Below are 11,845 nucleotides of genomic sequence, written 5' to 3'. Positions count from 1 at the left end.
AAGTTGGTAATCATAATGACACAACACCATGTTGCAAATCAAGATTCAAGTTATGCTTTATTCATACACACATGTAAACCGAAAAGGTAAAGACAATCATGCAGTTTATAGTGCTTGAAACAAATGAGAGGAAAAGGAACTTTACAACCTTGTAGTTCATCTTCTCTATTGTTGTCATTTTCCTCCCATTCTCCTCCTTCCCTTGCCAAACTCAGAATGCTTGCTCATCCTCAAGCAACAACTAGAACAATGGCTATGGGGCTAAGATGGATCATGAGTGTCTTACACAATGAAAAGTTAGTAGTACATGTGTTCTAAGCAACCAAAATTGAAGATAGTAATCAAGGCACAGGAGACAGAGACCTTGTGATTGCAAACTTAAGAAGGTGAGCATAATACTTTGCATAAAGAATAAGTGGCACACCAAACTTAGTGTGACACTTTCACTTAGAATTGATGCAAGTATCTTGTAAGGATTAGAACCAAATTTTGTTGCATAGCAACACCAAACTTAGAATGCAACCACATGTCAATTTATTTGAAATAAAACTAAACAAAAGAAACTGTTATATGTTAAATACAATCACCAAATGAAGAGTCTGTTATGAATAAGGATGTCTTGGTGATGTATTAACAAAAACAGTTAATGAAGGAAAGCATTAAAAACAAGTAAATAAATGAAACAAAGAGAAAACAAAAATTATCCAACTAAGAAGAAAAATAACACTGTAAAAGGCAATATGATTATGCAGACAAGTGATGTTGCTGGATTCATTGCATAGAAAATTAAGTGGCACACCAAACTTAGAATCTTAGCGTGACACTTCATGTAGAATTGATGCAATCATCCAAACGGGATTGAAAACAATTTGTTGCAAGGCAACACCAAACTTAGAATGTGATCATATGCCAATTTATTGAAATTTAAACAAAGCAAGGAGAAGAAATGTACTTACTGTCTACCTGTTCTTTACTTTCTTCCTCTTCTTCCAGTTTGTTAAGAGGAATGACCTCAAGGGAGGAGAAGATTCAGCTATTGCCCCCTGTCTTGGTCTCTCCTCAGCAAGCTTCCTTGTGAAATTGGCTTGATTGATCTTGCTTGCTGGATCAGGGGGAGGATTGTTTGCAGTTGACCTTCTCATGAATGTTGTCCTTGGTATCTTGGTCACAATCCTCTTCTTGGTGCTTTTGTTAATTGCCTTCACTTCCTTGAATTTACGACTTGGTTGCTGTGTGATTGTTAGAGTTTTGTCTTCATCAAGAGTCTCTTGCAATGGTGGTTCTGTGGATTTTTCCTTCATGTACTTCTCTGCTTCACTTGAGTTTGGAATTCTTTGGTTGTCTTTCTCACTTTCTTGCTCTTCCACTTCCTCCCTTGCACCCAACATTTGACTTAATATCTTTTTCATTGAGGAGGTTTGTTGATCTTCCCAAGCTTTCTTCATCTCCTCTTCATACCTTTCAATCATGGATTCAAGTGTTGAGGCGTTTTGGTCCAGGGAGGTTTGTGAGAGTTGTGAGTTGCCATGTGCTCTTGTCATCTCAAGTGCAGTTTCAGGTTCAACCACCTCATTCTTCATTGAAAGTTCACTTGATGCAGTGGCCTCCTTATCTTGCTCTTCCACTTTCTCCTTCATATCCATCAATTGGCCCTCATTTTTCTTGCTCAGTGGTTCTAAGCTCCTCCTTATTTTCTCTAAATCTCCATTCATATTTTTGGAGAGAGCTTCTTGCCTTTTCCAGGATATTTGTGCTTCTCTCTCATATTTTTCAAACATGATCTCAAGCTTTGAGAGGCCTTGGTTCATTGAAATTTGTGTGGGTGGTGAGCTTTGGCAAGAATTTTTTGTGGAGCCAAAGTCCAGTGATGAAAAATTTTCAGATGAAAAACTGGAAGGTGAGGTTGGACAATTTTGCATAAGTGAATTGGAGGTACGTTCAAGTGAAGATGGCTCTTGATAAGTGAAATATGGATTCTCAAATGTTTTCTGGTTTTGCTCCCCCCAGCCACCATTAGAATCATGACTTGCATCATTTTGTGATGGAGGGAAATATCCCATATAATTTTCTTTCTCATCTTGTGGTTCTGAAGCATAGCTCCATGAATTGGAATGCCCAGAATTTGAAGTTTCTTGGTGATATTCCCAACCACCATTAGAGATTGGTGATGGTGGGTGATATCCCATAAAATTTTGTTTGACCAAATGATGAGTTGAACTCCATTTGTATTTTGCAAACATCAATGAAAATTGAAATTACTCATATCAGAGATGAGAATTTCTTAGTGAGGCAAAAACTCAAACACCTTGGTTTCAATCTAAAACAGAAAAGAAAAATAAAGAAAATGCTTGATCTAGACTTCTCACCCACTTAATCATTGTTGATCTAAATCAATCCCCGGCAACGGTGCCAAAAACTTGATGTGCGGAAAATGATCCGACACAAAATTCACCGGCAAATGCACCGGGTCGCATCAAGTAATAAAAACTCACGGGAGTGAGGTCGATCCCACAGGGATTGAAGGATTGAGAAATTTTAGTTTAGTGGTTGATTTAGTCAAGCGAATCAAGATTTGGTTGAGAGATTTGTGATTTGCAGAATTTAAATTGCATAGAAAGTAAAGGGAATGGGTAAATTGCATGAAATTAAAGAGAACTGAAATTTAAAGTGCTGAATCTTAAAGAACAAGAAATTAAATGGCAGAAACTTAGAACGCAAGAAATGTAAATTGCAGAATCTTAAAGTGCAAGAAATTTAAATGGCTTGAATTGTAAAGGGAATTGGGAATTGGATTTGCAGAAATTAAACAAGACAAAGTAAAATTCAACAAACATAAGAGTGGAAGATGAATTGGATTGAATCAGATCTTGAAACAGAAATGTAAATGAGCTTGAAAGCAGTAAACAGAGAATGTAAAATGATAATTCAGATCTCAGGACCCAAGAGACTAGATAACCAAGTCTAGATCTCAATGCCTTCCTAGATCCAACAAGAACAATTGCGAAGGAAATGTAAATTGCAGAGAAAGTAGATGAAGAAGCAATTAACAAAAATTTAAATTCAATTGTGCAGTAAAGAAACAGAGAGGTCGCAGGATGAGATTGAAACAGAATTCCTTCAATTCTCCAACCCAAGATCCAAGACAATTGTAATTGAAATTGAAAGCAAAAAAACTAAGAGGAAGGGAATTCAATTCTCCTTCCCCGAGACTTAGAAATTAAAATTCACTCCACACCAAAAGCTCTCCGAAAACTCTCTATGAAAACTAAAAGGAAAAGCTCCTCCAAAAGTTTGAGCTAAAGTTTGAGGCAAACTTTAGCTCAAGCTTTTTTTGTCCTCTCTTGCTCTTTGTTTTGAGCCACGCTTTTCTTCCTTTGGGCCACGCTTCTCTTCCTTGATTTGGTCATGGGTCACGCTTTTAGAAGCGTGGCCTAAGCCTCCAAAGTGTGCTCCAACTTCAAAGTGTGCCCAAAATTCCTCTTTTCTTCTTCTTAGCTTATTTTGTGCTCTTTTTGCTTCTTTTTCTTCTTATTTCCTACAAAGTTTATCAAATCAAAAGATCAAAGAAATATACCATTTAAGCACCAAAGAATGCAATATTTAAGCACTAATCATAAATTTCTTGTATGAAAAAGCATAGAAAAACATGACATGGTGACATGTCATCAATTGCCAAATAATTTGCAACAATCCACAAGCATATAATGAGGAATAATGACTCAAATAAAATTCTAACACCAAGTAAAAGGAAAGAAGAAGAAGGAAAATATGAATAATGAAAAGAAAAAGAAAAGAAAATAAAATAACATATAAAATAAGAAGAATGATGGAAAAGGAAAGAGGGTGGAAGAAAATAAAACCTTGTTAATGGAGGTGAGAGAGAGAGAGAGTGAAAGGGGAGATAGAAGGAAGAAGGGAGAAGGAAGAAATAAGGAGGGAAAAAAGAAAATAGGATTTGGGGAGAAAAAGATATGATATTTGGCAAAATTAGGAAAACTGTGCACCGCAAGCGACGCGATTGCATGGGGCACGCGGTCGCGCGACTTGCCCTTAAGGTGATTGACGTGGTCACGTCGGTCACGCGGTCGCGTGACCCGGTTTGTGCCAGTGGCGCGAGGTTTGCCTCGCACTCGCATAACTCTCTGTTCAAAATCATTAAATGCCAAATTTTAGGTGACGCGATTGCATGGGACATGCGATCGTGGGAGTGGGCAGTTTTTGGAGTACGACGCAGCCGCGTGGGGCACGCGGTCGCGTGAGGGGGATTGCGCGTCCAGCACCAGTCCAGCACCACTCTAGCACAACTTTCAGCTGTGCACCATTATTACGCCGAAATCCTGGTCACGCGGCCGTGTGGGGCACGCGGTCGCGTGGGGCACGCGGTCGCGTGGGGCACGCGGTCGCGTGGGGCACGCGGTCGCGTGGTAGGCCATTATTCCCGTATGAGGTGGTCGCATCAGCAACGTGATTGCGTGGGACGATTTGTGCCATTGGCACGCCTCCAGCCACGCTCTCGCGTGACTCTCTGTTCATTTTTTATTTTTCACCCTTCTCCTTTCGACGCGGACGCGTCGCTGATGCGATCGCGTCGCGAGGCATTTTTTTTTAAATAAAAGTATGTAAATGCAGATACACGAAATATACTAATAAAGAGAAGAGTTATTGAGTAAGAAAACTAAAAATAGAGAAAAGAACGATCATACCATGGTGGGTTGTCTCCCACCTAGCACTTTGCTTTAATGTCCATAAGTTGGACACTCCACTAGCTTAGTGTTCGGCTATGTGGGGATCTTCCAAGAGGAAGATTTCGAGTTCCTTGTCTTTCTTCCATTTTTTGCCATGGTACAGCTTTAAACACTGTCCATTAACTTTGATAAACTCAGAGCTCGAAGGATGGCTAAGGTGATAAACTCCGTACGGTTCGGCCTTCTCTACTCTGTATGGACCTTCCCATCTTGATCTCAACTTGCCTGGCATAAGCCTCAGTCGAGATTTGTAAAGGAGGACTGAGTCCCCAGGTTGTAACTCTTTCCTCTTGATACGCTGATCATGTACAGCCTTCATCTTCTCCTTGTATAGTCTTGAGTTCTCATAAGCTTCTAGGCGAAGGCTCTCCAGTTCTTGCAGTTGCAACTTCCTTTCAACTCCGGCTTTTTCCATTCCCATGTTGCACTCCTTGACTGCCCAAAAGGCTTTGTGCTCTATTTCAACAGGGAGATGACAAGCTTTTCCATAAACTAAGCAAAAAGGACTCATCCCAATGGGTGTTTTGTATGCTGTTCTGTATGCCCATAGTGCATCTTGTAGCCTGGTGCTCCAGTCTTTTCTATGAGGTTTGACTATCTTCTGCAAGATACGCTTTATTTCTCTGTTTGACACCTTGGCATGCCCATTGGTCTGAGGATGGTATGCTGTTGCAACCTTATGAATTATCCCATGCCTCTTTATTAATCCTGTTAGTCTCCTGTTACAAAAATGGGTGCCTTGATCGCTCACGATTACTCGTCGTGATCCAAAGCGACAAATAATGTGGTTTCTCACAAAGGAAACAACAGTGTTAGCATCATCATTGCGGGTAGAAATTGCTTCCACCCATTTAGAAACATAATCTACAGCTAACAATATATAAAAAAAACCATTAGAATTTGGAAATGGACCCATGAAGTCAATGCCCAAAACATCAAAAATTTCACAGAAAAGCATATATTGTTAAGGCATCTCATCCCTTCTGGATATATTACCAATTTTTTGGCATGAGAGACAGGATTTACAAAACTCAGCAGCATCTCTAAAAAGAGTAGGCCACCAGAATCCACAGTCTAAGATCTTTCTAGCTGTTCGTTGAGGGCCAAAATGCCCTCCACTCTCAGATGAGTGACAGGCCTCTAAAATGGACTGGAATTCTGATTGAGACACACATCGTCTAATTACTTGGTCAGCGCCACATCTCCATAAATATGGGTCATCCCATATATAATATTTAGACTCGCTTTTCAGCTTGTCCCTTTGATGCTTAGAAAAGTTTGGAGGAAAGGTGCGGCTAACTAGATAATTAGCTACAGGCGCATACCAAGGGACTATCTCAGATACTGCTTGTAGGTTATCAAATGGGAAATTATCAGCTATAGGAGTAGGGTCATCTGTAATGTGCTCAAGGCGACTAAGGTGGTCCGCCACTAAATTTTGGTTACCACTCCTATCTTTAATTTCTAAATCAAATTCTTGTAATAGCAGTATCCAACGTATAAGCTTTGGTTTGGACTCCTTTTTAGCTAACAGATACTTTAGAGCTATGTGGTCTGAGTACACTACTACCTTCGTACCAAGTAGATAGGCTCGGAATTTATCCAGAGCGAAAACAATAGCAAGAAGATCTTTCTCAGTAGTAGTATAATTAGACTGAGCGGCATCTAAAGTCTTAGACGCATGAGCAATAACAAAAGAATCCTTACCTTCACACTGAGCCAGTGCCGCTCCTACTGCATGGTTGGAAGCATCACGCATAATTTCAAATGGTTGGCTCCAGTCTGGTCCTCTTACAATTGGAGCTTGAGTTAGTGCGGTTTTCAGCTTATCAAACGCTTGTTTGCAATCCTCACTGAACTCGAACTCAATATCCTTCTGCAGTAATCTGGATAAGGGAAGTGCTACCTTACTAAAGTCCTTAATAAATCTCCTGTAAAAACCTGCATGGCCAAGGAACGAACGGACTTCCCTCACAGAGGAGGGGTAAGGTAAACTAGAAATAACATTCACCTTTGCTGGGTCTACAGAAATGCCATTATTAGATACCACATGTCCTAATACAATCCCTTGTTTTACCATAAAATGACATTTTTCAAAATTCAATACAAGATTTGTATGAACACATCTATCTAATACTCTAGATAATCCATCTAAGCAAAGGCTAAAAGAATCACCATAAACGCTAAAATCATCCATAAAAACCTCCATACAGTCCTCAATAAGATCAGAGAAAAGACTCATCATACACCTTTGGAAAGTAGCTGGTGCATTGCTCAAGCCAAAGGGCATTCTCTTGTAAGCATAAGTCCCAAAAGGACATGTAAAAGTGGTCTTTTCTTGATCCTCAGGAGCTATATGAATCTGGAAATAACCTGTGTAACCATCTAAAAAACAATAATGTGATTTACCTGATAGGCGATCCAGCATTTGATCGATGAATGGAAGTGGGTAGTGATCCTTACGGGTGGCTTGGTTGAGACGCCTGTAATCAATGCAGACTCTCCAAGCGTTCTGAACTCTAGTTGCTATGAGCTCTCCATGCTCATTCTTCACTGTAGTGATTCTAGACTTCTTGGGCACCACTTGTACTGGGCTAACCCATTCACTATCTGAAATGGGATAGATGATACCTGCTTCCAATAGTCTGGTCACTTTCTTTTTGACAACTTCCAAGATAGTGGGATTCAATCTTCTTTGGGGTTGATGGACAGGTTTTGCTCCCTCTTCTAAAAATATTCTGTGCTCACATACTTGAGGGTTGATGCCTACTATGTCTGCCAAACTCCACCCAATTGCCTTCTTATGCCTCCTCAGTACATCAAGTAACTGCTCTTCTAGTTGAGAAGTGAGTTCCCTTGCAATGATGACTGGAAACTTCTGCTCATCTTCAAGATAAGCATATTTGAGATGTGGAGGAAGGGGTTTCAACTCTAACTTCTGATCATGGGCAGGCTTCGGATTGTCTGGAGCTTGTGAAAGTGCCGAAGTGCCCTCATTGTCAGTCAAGAGGGTCCCCACACTTGGACCTTGTCCAATATGCCTCTCTTCTAATTCTTCCTTGTGAACTCCAGCTACAGTTTCATCTATGACATCACACTAGAAGATAGAATGATCTTCTGGAGGGTTGTTTATGACTCCATTCAGATTGAAGATTACTATTCGGCCATCTATTTCAAAAGAGTATGTTCCTGAAAAAGCATCCAATTTAAATTTTGATGTCTTCATGAATGGCCTTCCAAGTAGGATTGATGATGGCTTATTTGAGTCATTATGGGGCATCTCCAAGATATAAAAATCAATGGGAAATGTAAGCCCTTTAATGTTCACTAAAACATCTTCAGCAACTCCAGCCACTGTAATAATGCTTTTATCTGCTACACAAAATGAGCTGCCGACCTTTTTAAGGGAGGGAGCCTCAAAATATCATATATAGACAAAGACATTATACTAACACATGCTCCTAAATCACACATGCAATCATAAATTACTACTCCACCAATAGTACAACTAACTATACAAGGACCTGGGTCACTACACTTTTCAGGTAATCCTCCCATTAAAGCAGATATGGAACTACCTAAAGGAATAGTTTCTAATTCATTAATTTTGTCCTTATGTATACATAAGTCTTTTAGAAACTTTGTATATTTAGGTACATGTTGAATAACATCAAAAAGAGGAACAGTTACCTCAACCTTTTTGAATATTTCTACCATTTTGGGATCGGGTTCCAGCTGCTTCCTGGGCTTCCTTGCAAGTTGTGGAAATGGAATAAAAGTGGTGTTTTCTCTAGTGTCTCCACCTTTTGGTGCTTCCTCCTGTGGTTGGGCTTCTTCTTTTTCAGTTATGTCCTGTATGTCCTCATCCTCTTCAACATCTTCTATTTCTACTGCCTCTTCAGCTGAGGTGTGTTCTGGTGGGCTTGGCTCCTCTTGATTCCTCTCCTGCAGTGTGGTTCCGGACCTTAGGGTGACGACATTAATGCCTCCTTTTGGATTGGGTAATGGTTGAGAGGGAATTCCAGTGGAACTTGAAGGTTGGTTATTGAAATTTTGCATTGATCCAACCTGTGAGACAAGAGCTTGCAAAGTAGAGGTCAGACTATTCAGACTGGCATTATTATTGTTCATAATGTTATTTTCCATGGTCTGTTGTCTTTGCTCAAAGAATTGTAGTAACTCTTCATTAGGAGATGAAGAAGGGTGAGTAAATTGAGAGGTCTGCTGTTGGATATTCTGTGGTCCTTAGGATTGCCTCAGGTGAGGTGCTCTGTAAGATTGGTTCTGCTGCCTGTTGTTGTTATTATTCCACCTCTGATTTCCCTGATTATCTCTGCCTCTTCTGTTATTGTTGTCCCTCCAATTCTGGTTAGAAGTGTCCTGCCATCCATGGTTATGATTTCCACCTTGATTGTACCCCTGGTTGGGGTGGTCATAGAAGTTATGAGTGGATGCCACCATGTTGTCTTCCTGCTGGAGTTGCGGGCATTCATCAGTATAATGGCTATAATCAGCACAAATTCCACAGACTCTCTGTGGGACTAGCTGTTGGCTTTGCTGTGCTGGAGAAGGTTGAGCTTGCTGAACTTGTTGTTGATTCAATTGCATTTGCTTAAGCAAGTTGGTCATTTCACAGATACTCTGAGCTAGAGCAGTAGTCTCTCTGCTAGAGGATACTTCTGCAACGGCTTTTGAACAGCCTTGTTTTTGCCTGTGGTTCCTAGTAGATTCAGCTAACTCACTGATCAATTGCCATGCCTCATCAGTGGTCTTGTACTTCTTCATAGACCCATTGCTAGCACTTTCCAATGTGGTCTTATCTTGGGGCCTCATACCCTGTGTGATATAGCTGAGTAACACCATCTTGTCAATCCTGTGGTGGGGGCATACTTCTAGAAGATTATTGAAGCGCTCCCAGTATTCAAAGAGAGTCTTGTTGTCATCTTGAACAATCGTGGAAATGTCTTTCCTCAGTTTATCAGTAACTTCAGATGGGAAGAATTTTTTCAAAAATTCTTTTCTGAATGTATCCCAATTGGATACATTTGCTAGGGGTTGAGTGTAGTACCACTCTCTTGCTTTTCCCTCAAGAGAAAACGGGAAAGCTTTCAACAAAATTGAAGTTTCATCTGCACCATCACGCCTGACAGTAGAACAGGCTGCTTGGAAATCTCTCAGGTGCTTGATAGGCTCTTGAGCAGGTAAGCCATGAAACTTGGGCATCAAATTGAAAAGTGCGGTCTTTATTTTAAAATCTGTAGCCACTGCTGGGTGATACGCTTGAAATGGTTGCATTGTAAAATCAGGGGCTCCTTCCTCCTGGATAGTAACTCTTCTGGCTGCCGCCATGTTACCTGTACGTAAATTAACCGAATCAGTAGAACGGGGGCTGGTTTCTTCCTCAAATGGTGTTTCAAATCCGCCCTCAGAGAGCACTAACCGACACCGAGCTCGCCTTATTCGTGAAATAGTCCTTTCAATTTCAGGATCGAATATTGGCAAGCTTGGATCAGGAAGTGAACGCGTTATTTGACAAAAGAAACATGCAGCTCTAGTAAAATAAAATAAAATGCAAATAAATAAATTCTAATTAATAACTTTAGCACTATATTGCAACTCCCCAGCAACGGCGCCAAAATTTGATGTGGGCAGAAATTGGCGAATTAAAAATTGTTAATTTATATGCATTGCAAGTATAGTTCTTAACTCGCCAGAAATCTGCCTATCAATTTAAAAAGGTGTCACAGAAAATTGAAATTAAAATACTGGGAGTATGAGTCCCAGGTCGTCTCCCAACGAGTTGCAGAAAAGTGTGCTATTTTATTAATCAGATGTTTTCAAAAAGGTTTGAGTTGAGTAAACAGGAAATTAAATTGGTGAATTTGAATAATGTAAATAAAAGCCTTGACTAGGAGTTGATTACACGAAAGCCCTATTCTTGATGGAATACTCTCAAGATTAATTGACAATTGAGAGTTATTTCGTTTAGTTATCCCTTACTAAGTAGGGGAAGATCAAGCAAGTTGGAATGCTGTTCTATCCACAAGTCCCAATCCACTCTTGGGAGGATTGGTGTCAGGAACTAGAGAGCAAACCAATAATAACCCAATTACAATCTTTCTCTTGAACCTTCCAACTCAAGGGTTCCTTTCAATTAACTCCCCATCAAGTTAGGGAACTACTCGCTCATTGTGAATGTAAAATTCATAGCATATGAAAAGAAATTAAAGAAAGACATTGTAAATAAAAATCAAAATAGTCAATTAAAAATAAAAGTGATCCTTGTATTAAATAATCCTAAAAATATTCCAATGGTAAAATTAAACAAAGCAAAGAACATAGAAGAGTAAACCAAGTAAAGAAAACGAACTAGAATGACGAAGTCTTGATGAGGTAATAACTCTTCTCAATATTCCAATGCAAAAGCAAGAGAAAATTAAAATCCTAAGAACTATGAATGTGTAGAAAAGAAAAACCTAGAGGAGGAGTGAAAACTAGATCTAAAACTAAAACTGTGTAGAATAAATGTTGTCTTTGGTTTCTGCATGTTCTCTGGCTCTAGTCTGCTGTTCTGGGCCGAAAATTAGGTCAAAATAGGGTCCAAAATTGCCCCCAGCAATTTTGCAAATTATGCAGATCGTGCATGCCACGCGATCGCGTCGCTCATGCGGACGCATCATTCGCGTTTCGCTTCACCAGGCGGGCTCATCGTCCATGCCTCTGCGTCGTTTGTGCTTTTCCATTCCGCGCGGTCGCGCGAGCCATGCGGCTGCGTCACTGCAATTTCTCCTCCTCCGTGCGGTCGCGTGAGCCATGCAGCCGCGTCACTTCTCGCTGGTTATCTCCTCAATTTCTTGTCTTCCTTCCATTTTTGCTAGCTTCTTTCCAATCTCCAACTCATTTATGCCCTATAAAGCCTGAAACGCTTAACACACAGATCACGGTATCGAATGGAATAAATGAGGATTAAAATGCATAATTAAAAGTCCCTAGGAAGCATTTTTCAATCATGTAATAATTTCAGGAAGGAAATATAAATGCATGCTAAATTAATGAATAAGTGGGTAAGGATCATGATATAACCACACAATTAAACATAA

This window comes from Arachis ipaensis, chromosome B6 (assembly GCF_059453495.1).
Source record: "Arachis ipaensis isolate K30076 ecotype BB chromosome B6, ASM5945349v1, whole genome shotgun sequence".
NCBI lineage: Eukaryota > Viridiplantae > Streptophyta > Magnoliopsida > Fabales > Fabaceae > Arachis > Arachis ipaensis.
This window is presented reverse-complemented; position numbering follows the sequence as displayed.